At 46.9% G+C, this 13,896-nt stretch overlaps 1 protein-coding gene across 2 annotated transcripts in view; it reads left to right on the plus strand.

Moving 5' to 3' along the window:
- Nucleotides 1–13,896, plus strand: part of PIK3C2B (phosphatidylinositol-4-phosphate 3-kinase catalytic subunit type 2 beta) — a 463,326-nt gene that overhangs the window by 231,376 nt on the left and 218,054 nt on the right. The gene's annotated exons all lie outside the window — the stretch shown is intronic.

Here is a 13,896-nt window from a genome sequence, read left to right on the forward strand (position 1 = left end):
CTTGTCATCGACCGATGTCAGTGATGCATCTTGTTTGCTGCTGCATGTAGCATGACCACAATGCGAAGACCCGTGACAATTGTCATGACATGCACCCAAAGCCTTGAGGAACTGGTCCCTCAAGATCCTTGTCGCTGGACATGCGACGCGCAACGGTCTTGATCCCGGTTGAGAGGAAGGTCCCGGGATCATTGAAAGAGCCAAAGATCTTCCTCACACTATAAGTTGTCTGGGCGTTTGGGTATGTCCCACAAGGTAAAGAAGAACAAGAAGTCGTATAGGTCTTCGACTTTGCCCCGCCCGTCACAGTCTTTATACAAGACAATCGGGCTCCCTTGGATTCACAGATGGTTGGGACAGGCTACAGTCATACCCCCTCGACCCTCCCTGGTGCTGCCATGATGCCGATGCTTCCACCAGTGCCATCATCTCCATTTTAATCCTCGACTCCAACAAGGAGCCCGTGGGGCGTTGTCCGACGCTGATTCTGGTGCAGACTGGGCCCATACCTTCCTAGCCAGAGCCCTATTCCCATGGGCTAAAACTTGGGGAGGATTGGGAGGGATCGCTGGACCCTGAACAATACATGCCCCTAGATAACACCATGGACTGGTGTGAGGGCTTGGCGGAGGCCAGTGAACCGTACCCTTCCCCAGATACTGGCATGCTTTCTCCCCCTACTGTGGGTTTGGAGGAGAGATCGTCATTTCCTATGGTGGTGAGAAGTGCAGTCGAGGTCCTGGACCTTTTCCTACCCTCAGTGACAGTCAGGACTAATGTCTTAACGTGGGTGCTTCAGCCGAGATTGGCCCCCTCAGAACCGCTTCTCCCATTTAATGAAACCCTCAAACATCCTTCAGTGAACAAGACGATTACTTGCTCCCATTGCCCTGCCCCAGGGGACCCCCAGTACCTCATGCAACATCCATCCATCGAACCTCTACTACCTATGTAAATCCGGCACGTTCCTTAACACCCCACCGGATAAGGAATCCAAGAGGCTGGACACCTTAGGCAAAAAAATGTTTTCTTCCACCAGCCTGGCACTGGAGTCCATGAACACTGCTTGCCTATTGGGCCGTTACTTCCATGCTCTATGGGATTCAGTTGCACATATGCTGCCCATGTTTCTGGATGAGGCACGGACCATACTTTTGCAATCTGTTGCTGATGGAAGAGACGCAGCTAAGTTCACGATCAGATGTGGACTGGATACCACCAACTTGCTAGGCAGAGCAGTTAAATAGATTATGGCCTTATGGCGCCATACCTGGCTGAGAGCTTTTCAGGGCAAGTCCAGCCATGTCTTATGGACATGCACTTTGATGGCTCCTGTCTCTTCAGAGACAAGGTGGACTCAGCACTGAAGCTCTTCAAGGACAGCGTGGCTATGGCCAGGTCCTTAGGCCTTTTCATGGCCTCTCGCCAACCCCCCCTGCCTTTCGAGCCATTCATAGCTATGGAAGGGGCTTTCAGCCGCATCTTTACCCATCTAGCCACCACAGTGCCCAAGCTTCTCCGCATCTGAGTGGCCGAGGGTATGGTACCCACAAACCTCGTAGGTCGGGCAACCAGAAGTTGGACCAGTCCACCACTCACCCGGCAGCCGCAGCCTCCAAGCCCCCTTTAGTTTGCCCTCTTACTATCATGGGCAACCAGTGTGAGGCTAAGTTTGCCATCACCTGCTTCACTGGAGGCCTCTAAGATCTGATCAATGGGATCTTCAGATGGTCTGAAGGGGCTACTGCCTCCCCTTCATGACCAGTCCTCCACCCCTGCTACCCACTTACGATAGGCTGACAGAGGACCATCTCTGTTTGCTCTGCTAGGAAATAATGGCTTTCTTGGACAAGAGTGTCGACGCCAGAAGTAGGTTTTGGTTATTTCCACTATTTCCTTGTGCCCCCAAAGGACGGAAGCCTTTGTCCTATCCTAGATCTTCCCCCTCACAATTTCTTCCTCGAGGAGAAGTTCAAAATGTTCATGCTCCCTTACGTTCTGTCTTCCCTGGACCCGGTAGACTGGATGGTAGCGTTGGACTTGCAGAATGCATACCTCCTGCCCACAGGCACTACCTGTGGTTCATGGTGGGCCACAAGCACTTTCAGTTTGCTGTGCTTTATTTTGGCCTTACCAGTGTCCCTCGGGTGTTCCCCAGGGTGTCAGCGGTGGTTGCAGTTCATCTGCGGAGATCAGGGGTGCAAGTCTTCCCCAATCTCGACGACTGGCTGTTGAAGGTGAACTCGCTCCAGGTTGTCATCTCCCACCTTGATACGACTGCGGGTCTCCTGCACTCGCTTGGGTTTACTGTCAATGTGCCGAAGTCACACCTGACTCCCTCTCAGATGCTTCCTTTTATCTGAGCTGTTCTGGACATGGTACAGTTTCGGGCCTATGATCGAAAATGGCGAGCTCAGTATGTTCAGGCTATGGTACTGATGTTTCAGCCTCTGTCCTGGATTTAGGTGAGACTGTCTCTTAGACTGATGAGCCTCTTGGCCTCCTGCATCCTGCTTGTGACACATCCTGGCAGGCATATGCGGGTTCTGCAGGCGGACCTGACATTGCAGTGGCCGCAGAATCGAGGAAATCTCTCCAACATGGCCCAGATCTTGGACGAAACTTGAAATGATCTGCAGCAATGTTTAGGAAACTGCGTTTGGATCAGCTGCAGACCCCTCCCCCTTCCTCAACCAGATTTGACAGTAGTGACCGATGCGTCACTCCTGGGATGGGGTGGGCATCTGGGAGAGGTGGAGTTCAGAGGCCTCTGGCGGAATCAGGACTTCAAATCAACATGCTGGAGCTCCGGGTGATCTGAATGGCGTTAAAAGCCTTTCTGTCCTCCATCTAAAGAAGGCTAGTGCAGGTGGTCACGGACAACACCACCGCCATGTGGTGCTGTAACAAACAAGGCGGGTGGGGTCATGGATCCTCTTTTAAGAGGTCCTGCATGTCTAAACATGGCTGGAACATCAGGGTGTTTTCATGGTGGTTCAACACCTGGAGGGCTCTCTAAACACTGGGGCAGACTAACTCAGCTGAAGATGCCTGGCAGATCACGAATGGCATCTCCATCTGGAGATGGTGCAAGGTCTCTTTCAGCAGTGGGGAGAGCCTTGGTTAGATCTGTTCTCCAACGCTGAGATCGCAGAGATGCTTTTTGTCTCAAGTGGAGCTCTCAGGCCTCTTGTATGCCCCTCTGCCCATATCACTCCTGCTCAGATTTCTCAAGAACATCTGAAACGACCAGGCCCATGTCATTCTTCTGGTTCCAACTGGGCTCTGAGAGTTTGTTTTCCCGAGCTGTTTAGTATGGCGATCGGTCCCCTGATCAGGCTGCCTCTTCAGGAGGATCTTCTGTCTCTGCAGCAGGGGAGGATTCTCCACCTGAACCAGTTATCGCTCAGCCTTGATGCATGTAGATTAATCGGTGACAGTTGGCGGCTTTTGACCTTCCACCCGAAGTCTGCACTGTTTTCATGGCAGCCAGGCGGCCCTCCAACAAGCCTGTATAATCCTGCCTTTGGGGCAACTATGTGGCATTGTGGGCAGAGAAACAGGTTGACCCTCTTCTCTCTCAGGTCCTTCTCTTTATCCATTCTTTTACCCAGCAGGACCCTGCCTGCCATCTCAGCCTTTCTGCGGTTGCCTGATCAGCCATTCCTATTTAAATCTCCTGTTGTACATAAGTTCTTAAAAGGTTTGCAACACATGTTCCCACCTTCGCCCTTCATCATACCTCAGTGGGACCTTAATCTGGCCTTTACATTTCTGATGTGCGCTCCCTTTGAGCCATTGCACAATTGTCCTCTCAAACTCCTTACCATCAAGACTGCCTTCACGCTGCAATAACATCTGCCGGGAGGGTCAGTTAGCTTCAGGCTTTGTCAATACAAGTCTCCTTAGTTGAATATCTACCCAGCCAAGCTGGTTCTTCGTTCTGGAGCTTCCTTTCTGTCAAAAGTTATCAGTCCCTTTCATGTAGGCCAGTCCATCACCCTGACTACTATTTACGCTCCACCACATTCCTCCAAGAAAGAGGAGTGACTTCACTGGCTGGACCCAAAAAGAGCTTTGTCGTTCTACCTTGACCGCACAAAAGAGTACCGGGTGGACAACCAACTCCTAGTGGCCTAGGTCGTAGTGAAGAAGTGAAATGCTGTGCAGAAGCAGACCATCTCCCTATGGATCATGCTCTGCATTAAGATCTGCTATGCACTGGCCAAGAAGCAGCCCCCTGAGGGCTTGTGTGCTCATTACACCATAACCAAGGCTGCGACCATTGCAATAGCATGTGGAATCTCAGTCCTGGACATTTGCCAGGCAGCGACATTGGCTTCTCTGCACACATTCACAAAACACTACTGCCTGTACAGTCAGGTCCATCAGGATGGGCACTTTGCCCATTTGATCCTGCAGGACTTTTTGGTTTGAAATTGTTTTACAGACCCACCTCTGGGGAGCCGACCAACCCGCTGGTTTACTGCTCTCGAAAAATTTGCGAATCCAGAGTGACACCGTGGGATTATTCTGAGGTAACGAATCTGCAGCTAAATAGAGCCTCTACTAGATAAGGGGTTACCGAAGGTAAATAAACTGTTCCTTATTTTCTTATAAAATGGACGTTAGTAGTTTACCACCCACCACCCCATCCACCTATTGTCTTCCATCTTTTTTTGTCACATTTGTTTTTATAAAGGTTTATTGTGCGAGTACTAAAACCATTACAACATAAGTAGAGCATGTAAAAGACAACATTCAAGTCTCATCAAGAGCGTTTGGATTTCGATAATTTTTTTTTTTTTTTAAATGCTTTCAAAAGACCTGAAGAAGTTTCCTGGATTTTTCTTTTCAAGGTATACAAATATTGAGCACAGATAGAAGTGAAGGGGTGGGAACCCGGAGATGTGTAAAAACAGCTTGTACTCTAAGTCCATGGGCTCTTTAATGAGTGGAAGGGCCGGATGCACAACCGTTTTTTGCGGTCGCAAAGGAGCATTTGGCCCATTTGTGTTTGACACAGTTGATAGGAACATCCCCTGGGCCAGATGATTTCCTGTGCTCGCACCGACACTTCATAGTCATCAGCGGCACTTGTTACAGTCTGCCACAAGATGATGCTGTCTGGCTAATTTAGAGATTATCACAACAAGTTAATTATAAATTCAATATACATTGAAAATGACTATTAGACGGTGCCCAAACCATTCTTATAGCTTTGGGCGCCTGGAATAGTCTGAATTGTCACACTTGTTGAAGTGTGATGGTTAGTAGTTGTGTTGTTACTATTACTGTCAGCATGGATGGGGCACTGTGTGGTGCACGCTGCAGTGGCCTCCTAACAAGAGTCTGGCACTTATTATTATTATTATTTTTACAAATTGAGCACTGTAGGCGCAGAGTAACTGCCTGTTTTCAAAGCAGAGGTTTTCAATTTCAGTAGCGGATTTATGAAATTTAAGTCCGTTATAGAGGAAAGAGCCAAAAACATTCTTGGCAGACTTGCGCAAGAGAACCACTTGGATGCATATGATCATATACGGCTGCATTATATACACTGAGAACTCCAATGTAATGTGATTTCTGTTTTGCACCTAAATCTACCTTGAATTGATTATCAAAATGGCAACAGTGAAGCCCTCTTTGTCATTTTTTTAAATTAATATGTCTATTGCACTTTGGATCCCAAATAGGACACCATTTTAGTTACATCTACTCTCAACTCAACTACCTCAACTCTGACTCATCTCAAACGTCTTTTTACTACTCTTTCCAATGCACTACCCTATTTCACATAATATACCTCTATCAATATGTCCTCTACGACCACTCTCTCATTCATCCCAAACCCCATACCACCACTACTATGATCCCCAAAATAACTTTTTCTAAACTCAACCCTACTCTACCTGACCTTGCATCAACTCTTTGACTATTCCAATCCCCCAAAACAACCCTTCCCTCTGACTCTTCCCCCTCCACCTCCCTTTTACTCATCCCAAGCCTCCTCCTGCTGCCATGAGCTCCCCAAAAACACATTTCTAAATCCTTCTCTCTTTTATCCCTCCACTATCCTTTTCAATTCAAATAACAGACTAACATGTCCACTACTCAAACTAATTTCATATATCACTATACTAATTCACCCCTAAAACTTTATGGGTTCGGGAGTAGCGTGCTACTCACCGCAAAAGCTCTTCAGCCCGTCATCAGGGGTAGCAAGCCCTATATAAATGCAAACCTTTTTCCCTCTGCTATCCATCTCAATCCAAATAACTGACATACATATCCACGGACTCAAATTACTTTCATATTTCACTGTACTAATTCACCACTAATCCTTTATGGGTTACGGAGTAGCATGCTACTCACTGAAAAAGCAGTTTGACGTCCCACCAGGGGTAGTAAGCGCTATATAAATGCAATTGCAATACATTACAATACTCTGAGTGGCGCTAAGGCCTAAAAATGTTATGTGGCCATTGCTAGTGACTATCGCTAGCGGACAGCACATGCTTAAATATTTAAATAGGTCATAAAAATATTTAGTCTTATCATGAATTCATATTCTATTTATGGGCAATTTTAACTCTGCTTTTTATGATGTGTGAAGTATTTTTTATGTAATCTTCGCTTTGCAAAACGTATGGTTTTAATAAACTGAACAATAAGCAAATGATTAACTGATGCTTGTTGTGGACGTTCTACAGCATGCTGTGTAGTTTTGAGGCCATAATCATAGATCTTGTACTTTATCAGTCAGCTGTTCAGATGGGGATAAAACGGTATGTTCCCCTCCCCCCTTCTCAGTTTAGTAGGAACAAGGGAGCCGATGGTGCTTGTCACCTACCATGATTCTGTGGTGCTCTTTGTTCTGATACATGGGGATTTTCAGTTATGTGCACTCCCGAACTGATGGTACTGAAAAATGTGCCTTCTGCCACCATGGATATAGTATCCTGTAAGTTGATTTATTGCCCTGGCCCTGCGTGCAACAGTCCACTTTTTGACTGGCCTTGGGTCTTGCATTAAGTTTTGTTTCATATCCTTTTTATATCTGGCTTGGTTCCTTTAGAGGACGGCAACTGGACTGTTGTACCAATTCTTTGACAGTTCCTGAAGCAATGGCATTTACCAACATCTCTAAGTATGAGGCAACAGTGTTTGGTGGTTGTGAGACTGGTGTTAATGATTGGCTTCTGGCAGTGACAATCTGATCTCCACTAGACTCATTCTTTTGGTAATTACCCACATAACCGAAGTTAGAATGTTGGTTCTAGACCCCGAACCAGACTCGGAGAGCCCCTTTCTCTCCAATAGGGGGGGTTAGTTTTTTTTTTTTTACTTATCACGATTTCAGCCCAAATATTGTAAATGTCCTTGGTGGGAAAGAGAAACGATTGCCACGTACAGCAACACAGCAAGTGCTGCTTGAGGGCTTATGGAAATAGTTTTGCACTGCTGTCGTTTTCCACCCCTCTCTGCCTCTCCTACAGAACTCTCAAGTTTCCCAGTTCCATGCTTGAGTAGTAGGTCACGCTGCCGGGGTTTCGACCAAAGCATTATATTTTAACTGCAAAAAGAGAAATATATCCTAAGCTTGTTTCACAATTAATCAAAGTCCTTAATAAGTCAACATCGAGAAGGTCTTCTTAATCTTCTTTTATTTAAAAAAACTTCTCCAAGAACAGTCCTAGCCGCCAACACGTGTTTCGTTTCTTTGTGGTGTGAGCCACAGACTTCCTCAGGGCTAAAACTATATAAAGTGTTCCAAATTAACAGCAAAGTTCAAAACAAGCATTTGCAATGCAATAGGTCTCGCATTAGGAAAGTGTGAGCTATTGGTATTGTAAATGACCATTTTTTTTAAATGTGTTGGCTTTGAAAATATATAAATTAATAGCATTGTTATTCACAAAGCCAATAGCTTACACTTTCCTAATGCGAGTCCTATTGGCTATGGCAATGCTTATTGGTAGCAAGCAAGGACAGTGCAGTTGTGGTGCTGAGTGATGATGTGGTTGGGCTGAGTGATGTGGTGGTGTATTAGAGTGATGTGGTGGTGTCCCAGAGTGATGTGGTGGTGTCCCAGAGTGATGTGGTGGTGTCCCAGAGTGATGTGGTGGTGTCCCAGAGTGATGTGGTGGTGCCCCTGAGTGATGTGGTGGTGCCCCTGAGTGATGTGGTGGTGCCCCTGAGTGATGTGGTGGTGCCCCTGAGTGATGTGGTGGTGCCCCTGAGTGATGTGGTGGTGCCCCCGAGTGATGTGGTGGTGCCCCCGAGTGATGTGGTGGTGCCCCGGAGTGATGTGGTGGTGCCCCGGAGTGATGTGGTGGTGCCCCGGAGTGATGTGGTGGTGCCCCTGAGTGATGTGGTGGTGCCCCTGAGTGATGTGGTGGTGCCCCTGAGTGATGTGGTGATGCCTCTGAGTGATGTGGTGGTGTTCCTGAGTGATGTGGTGGTGCCCCTGAGTGGTGCCCCTAGGTGATGTGGTGGGGTCCCTGTGTGATGTGGTGGTGTCCCTGGGTGATGTGGTGGGGTCCCTGGGTGATGTGGTGGTGTCCCTGGGTGATGTGGTGGTGTCCCTGGGTGATGTGGTGGTGCCCCTGAGTAATGTGGTGGTGCCCGTGAGTGGTGCCCCTGAGTGATGTGGTGGTGCCCCTGAGTAATGTGGTGGTGCCCGTGAGTGGTGCCCCTGAGTGATGTGGTGGTGCCCCTGAGTGATGTGGTGGTGTCCCTGAGTGATGTGGTGGTGTCCCTGAGTGATGTGGTGCAGCAGCACAGAGACTGAAGCTAAGAACATGCAGGGTTGAGTGCTACAAAGCACGTTCAGTTTATCAAAGCACAGAATAATGGAGCCGGGAAAAAGCAAGGGGAAACAGGAAAACACAGGGAGAGTGTATAATGATAGAGGCAGCGAGGGCTTGGACAGCAATCGAGTACGGGGTCGAGAAGGCACTGAATGGGAGAACACGGAAAACCCCCAGGGCCAAGGAAGGAAGATGCAAGCACACGGGAGAGCAGGCACAGACCAGAGGGCAAGGAGTAGCAAGCAAAACAAGCTCTCGGCATTGCTGTGGCGGAGGGGCGGGGGAGCGGGAGCGCATTCCTTTGAAGTCTGATGCCGGGGGCGGGGAAGCGGCAGCCTTTGAAGTCTGATGCGAGGCACAGACAAATGATGGTGTGTGACGTGGCTGGCGCTGTGCACGAGCATAGATCACATGAACTGTGTCTAATCCGTCATTTTGGTAGACTGTTCTTTTCCCCTTACTATAATCTTGCCGGAGCAATGCGCAAGCGCATTGGCTCAGGCGAGACTTAAATAGGTAGCAGCTATTGTGAATGTCAAATTCCAAGGATTTATTGAGGTCTTGTGCCGAGAAACAAGTTATATAGCCTCTCCAACGTCTAAACACCACTTTCTACACCTCGTTACACGCAACGCTGCTGCTCATGGGTACCTGTTGGTTTTCATGACACAAAAGACTGGAGAGGCTATATAACTTGTCTCTCGGCACAGGACCTCAATAAATCCTTGGAATTTGACATATTCACAATAGCCGCTACCTATTTTTGAACTTTGCTGGTCATTTGGAACACTGTATAGTATTAGCCCTGAGGAAGTCTGTGGCTCACACCACAAAAAGACTAAACATATTGGCGGCTAGGACTGTTCTTGGAGAAGTTTTTTGAAATAAAAGAAGAATAAGAAGACCATCTCGATGTTGACTTATTAAGGACTTTGATTAATTGTGAAAAGAGCTCAGGATATATTTCTCTTTCTGTGTTTAAATGGGTTAGAATTTCTATACCATCTGGTATATGGTGGATGGCCGTTGCCATAACCTTTAAGCTATCTAAATTTTGATTTGTTTGACTATTTCACAACTTTGCGCAATTGTCCTGGTGCTAATACGATCTACTGCTTTCTAAGTGTTCTCGAAGACTTACTTGCATGTTGTTCTGTATCGAGATTTTGAAACAGCCTCTGCTATTTTGATATGCAGCTATGTACTTTGTGCTCCTGGACATGAATGCTTAGGAGTGATTTTTGTGACATCCGTTTTAGACGTCTTTATATTGTGTATTTCAGAAAAAACACAAGTGCAGCATTTTTCGGGGTTAAACATGCCATACCTGTATTCTTATGCCTCTGTCTGATTGTGGTGCAATTTTCTAAATGTTGTACCTCAAGACTTTTCAGGTCAAATGCTACACGGAATGGAAAGGGTCTGTGGTTCCTCACATACAGGGTGTCTGGCTGATATGCTTTGGTGTTTGTGTGGCTGAACTAGCCTGGAGTTACACCCTCAGGACTCGCTAAATGCCTCACACCTACCAGTACTTTCAACAGTCAGATTCGCCTGTGCCCATTAGGCAGTCTTAAGCTTTAGGGGTTTCAAAAGCGGCCAGCTTGATGCCTAAAGTCCAGTTGGCATCATCGCTGTAGGCTTTTTTATGATTGAAGAGTAGCAAAGAAGTTTGTTTTGTCCCTAGTTAAAAAAAATAATCTATTAAGTGAAAGATTGAAATGGGCTGTTAATTTTGAGTTTTCTATGTTTATTCTTGTGGGGTTTAATAGGCACAGCACAGCATAATCTTTAGAGAAACATTGGTAAAGTCAATAAGTTATGCCTTTTTTAGGTTTCGCCTGGCGAAAGCTGCGCACTGCGCAGCTTTTCGGCGCAGGCGAAATCCTAATGAGTTCAAGATGTGGGCTTTGTTCCGCCTCTGTCTTTCATTGGCTAGCTCCATAAATGGAGGCTAGCCATTGGAAGACAGAGCCGTCCGTCATTGTGCGAAGTGACTCGTTGGCGTTCCCGCCGATTCTTTCACTCTCCGCAACGTCATGAAGACGTGGCCACTGTGGGCGTGTACTTTTTTTTTTTTTTACACACCGATGTTTGTGTTCATTGTTGTCTTGTCCCTGTCCCCTTGTGGATGTATTCTTAGAGGTAATGCTTAATGCGAGAAGGTATGGTGTAACCAATATTATCGACAACTTAATGCATTAAATGGGCAAAGAATTGACGGCAGTTTTCACCGCTCGAGAATTTAAATGTACAACAACAACAAAAAAAAAAACATGGGAAATCTCGGCCAACGAGTCCAGATTGCATCGATCAGATCGCGTACAAGCTCCCTCTGCAGGCGACGAGCCGGGCTAGCAGCGAGAGGCGAGCAGAGGGCAGCCCCCGGCGACCTGCACCGCAGGCAGCCGTCCCTTCCGGGGGCTACTCTTACCAGGGGCCCGACCTATAAATAGCACGGGCGCACGCTGCAGGCAGCACAACAGCATTACTCATGGCAGAAACTAGCCCTTCAGACACAAGACATTAGCGTCAAAGCCACCGAGATCTGCAGGGGAACAACAACGCCGAGGTGCTTACACAGTGGCGGCAGCAGCAGGCTGCAGAGACAGACCACCCAAAACAAGACAACAGAGCCGATTCATCCGCCTGATCTGCCCAACTCAAAACAAACAACAACAATGGGAGGCGATCTTCGGTTACAGATAGAGAGACTATTGCTCTGTGGCAGGCTGTGTGTGCAAGTCTGTTATTTCCAAGCGATGGAAGGGCGAGGGGACGTGAGCGCAGACCGACACGCATCAAACCACTGCATCCCACAGGAGGCGGGCAGTCAAGCGCAATGTCCACTCTCCAGCGGGCCACGTGACCGGGTCTAAAATGCAGTGCTGAATGAGCGACCGATTGAGCTATCAAACCACATGGATTCCAATACATACGGTGTATGTATTCACACACTTAAGAGACTTAAGTAACGCAAAAAATACTGCAATACAGTGACCCCACCAGAGAGTTGAGGTTTTTTTAATGAAATTATCAAACAAAGGTCATCATCTGGGTATCACTGACAATCCTTGAACACATGACCCTGTAAAACACTAGCAACGGACAGAGCTGCTGTCGATCTGACGGGCACACATCCCAGATTCAGCCTGCAAGAAGCAGTCGCAATATTTCAAGTCTAGACGCCTTACACAATTGGCGCCCTGAGCAGCATTTCCTTTTCATGCCCTGGCACAATCAATCTTAAATTCTGTCTCACGTCACTCAGGAGTACAACCTCTAATGCTAAACACTGACCAATGAAATAATGTGGCAAAAACAGCAGCCTAGACAGTGTCATGGACCCCAGTGCAAGTAATAAAAATGCACAAACCTCCCCCCTCGATGTCTACAGTTATATTAAATACACGAATTATCAGAGTTCCGTGGGCCCCGGTGCCATTGCACCTGCTGCACCAATGTAAGAAACGTCCCTGGGCAAAAGAACACAAACAAGTAATCAATGACTACCGACTTAGCGGAACCACTGCAAAAATAAAAATAAAAATACTTTCCTCAGAACAATTACTATGCAATGCATAGAAGCGCTGCCATGATATTATTAATAGAACATCGTTGCTACGTTTGTTTTTTTAAGTGTCGAATTCTATAGGAGGGCAGCAGAGGCGCAAGGCGCAGGATCGCGCTAGCATGCATCACAGCCCACAAACGTCGGACACATTAGGGGCAGCGGAATGTACAACATGCAGAAAGTATGTGCATCATCACATCGTTACAGAAATGCAGAGTACAGCGCCGCAGCTGAGAAGGGCTGCTGAAGTCTCGGGGAAAAAAAATGAATCGTCAGAGATGGAGGCCTTTTGTTTTCTTGGCTGCAAAAGCCACCGCGAGGGGTTTAACTTGTTCCCAGGAACTCTAGGCACTTTCATCGGCGTTCCACGGAACCCGCACTTCCAAGTTCTATTAGAATATGGTAGCAACAAAACAGAGTTTACTGTTTGAACCTCAAGTAAGGCTAGGTGATTACCAGGGAAACTAAAATCAAGTGACATTGTACAATTTTATAAGCATTGGTGCTGGACTATCGCAGAGAACGCCGCATCACGAGGGGAGATGGCACAGGTGAACACTAACTTGGTTGTGGCAATGGAAGCATTTCGGCTGTATGTGTTTGGAAGGTGTTGTGCCTATTTGTGGGAGGTGTGTGGGAGCACAGCGTCGTAGAGTGCTGCCGTCAAATAAAGGAACAGGTGAATAGTTGGGACTAGGCTAAGCGGATACAAGCAGTCAAGAGGTCCATACCACGACTGGAGCTCTTCTGAGCAATGAAGACATCCAAGTTTGCAAGAAAGGGGTCAAGGAAAAGGAAGAAAGCTGTAGATATTGTATTGTATTGTATTGTAATTGCATTTATATAGCAGTTACTACCCCATACGAGGCGTCAAAGGGCTTTTTTCGGCAAGTAGCACATTGCTCTAGAGCCCATAAAGGATTAGTGGTGAATTAGTATAGTGAGAATATGAACGTAATTTGAGTGGTGGATATGATTAAGCTATTGGCATTGTAAATGACAATGCCATTTATTTATCTGTTTTCAAAACCAACACATAAATAAAAAATTGGTCATTTACAATGCCAATATTTCTAACTTTTACAAAGGCGAAACCGTTGCATTGTAAATGCTTGTTACCTATGTGTTTGCAAATACTATTTGCTGCTACACCGCAGCATCGGCAAACAAAAAGGAAAAAAGGATGATGAGGCAACCATGTCTAAAAGCGCGTGCATATACGTTCACACCAGTGATGCAGGTGTTATTTTTAGGTCTTGCCTACTATACGCTTTTGAGCTGTCTATAGGCAGAAGCCTAATGTAGTGGTGTTTGGGGGGAGAAAGCAGCACACGAGAGAGAGATAGAGAGATAGAAAGAAAACATGTGCATTCTTATGGAGTGCTGAAAGGAAAGGAACCTTCTCTGTGAGGGAGAAGGGGAAGAATTCAAGTCGTCCAATCAACAGGATGGTAAAGAGGCTGTGCTCCTGGGGAGGGACAAACAAAGAAGAGGAAGGCAAACCAAAAA

The sequence above is a fragment of the Lissotriton helveticus genome, chromosome 5_1 (assembly GCF_964261635.1).
Source record: "Lissotriton helveticus chromosome 5_1, aLisHel1.1, whole genome shotgun sequence".
NCBI classification, from domain to species: domain Eukaryota; kingdom Metazoa; phylum Chordata; class Amphibia; order Caudata; family Salamandridae; genus Lissotriton; species Lissotriton helveticus.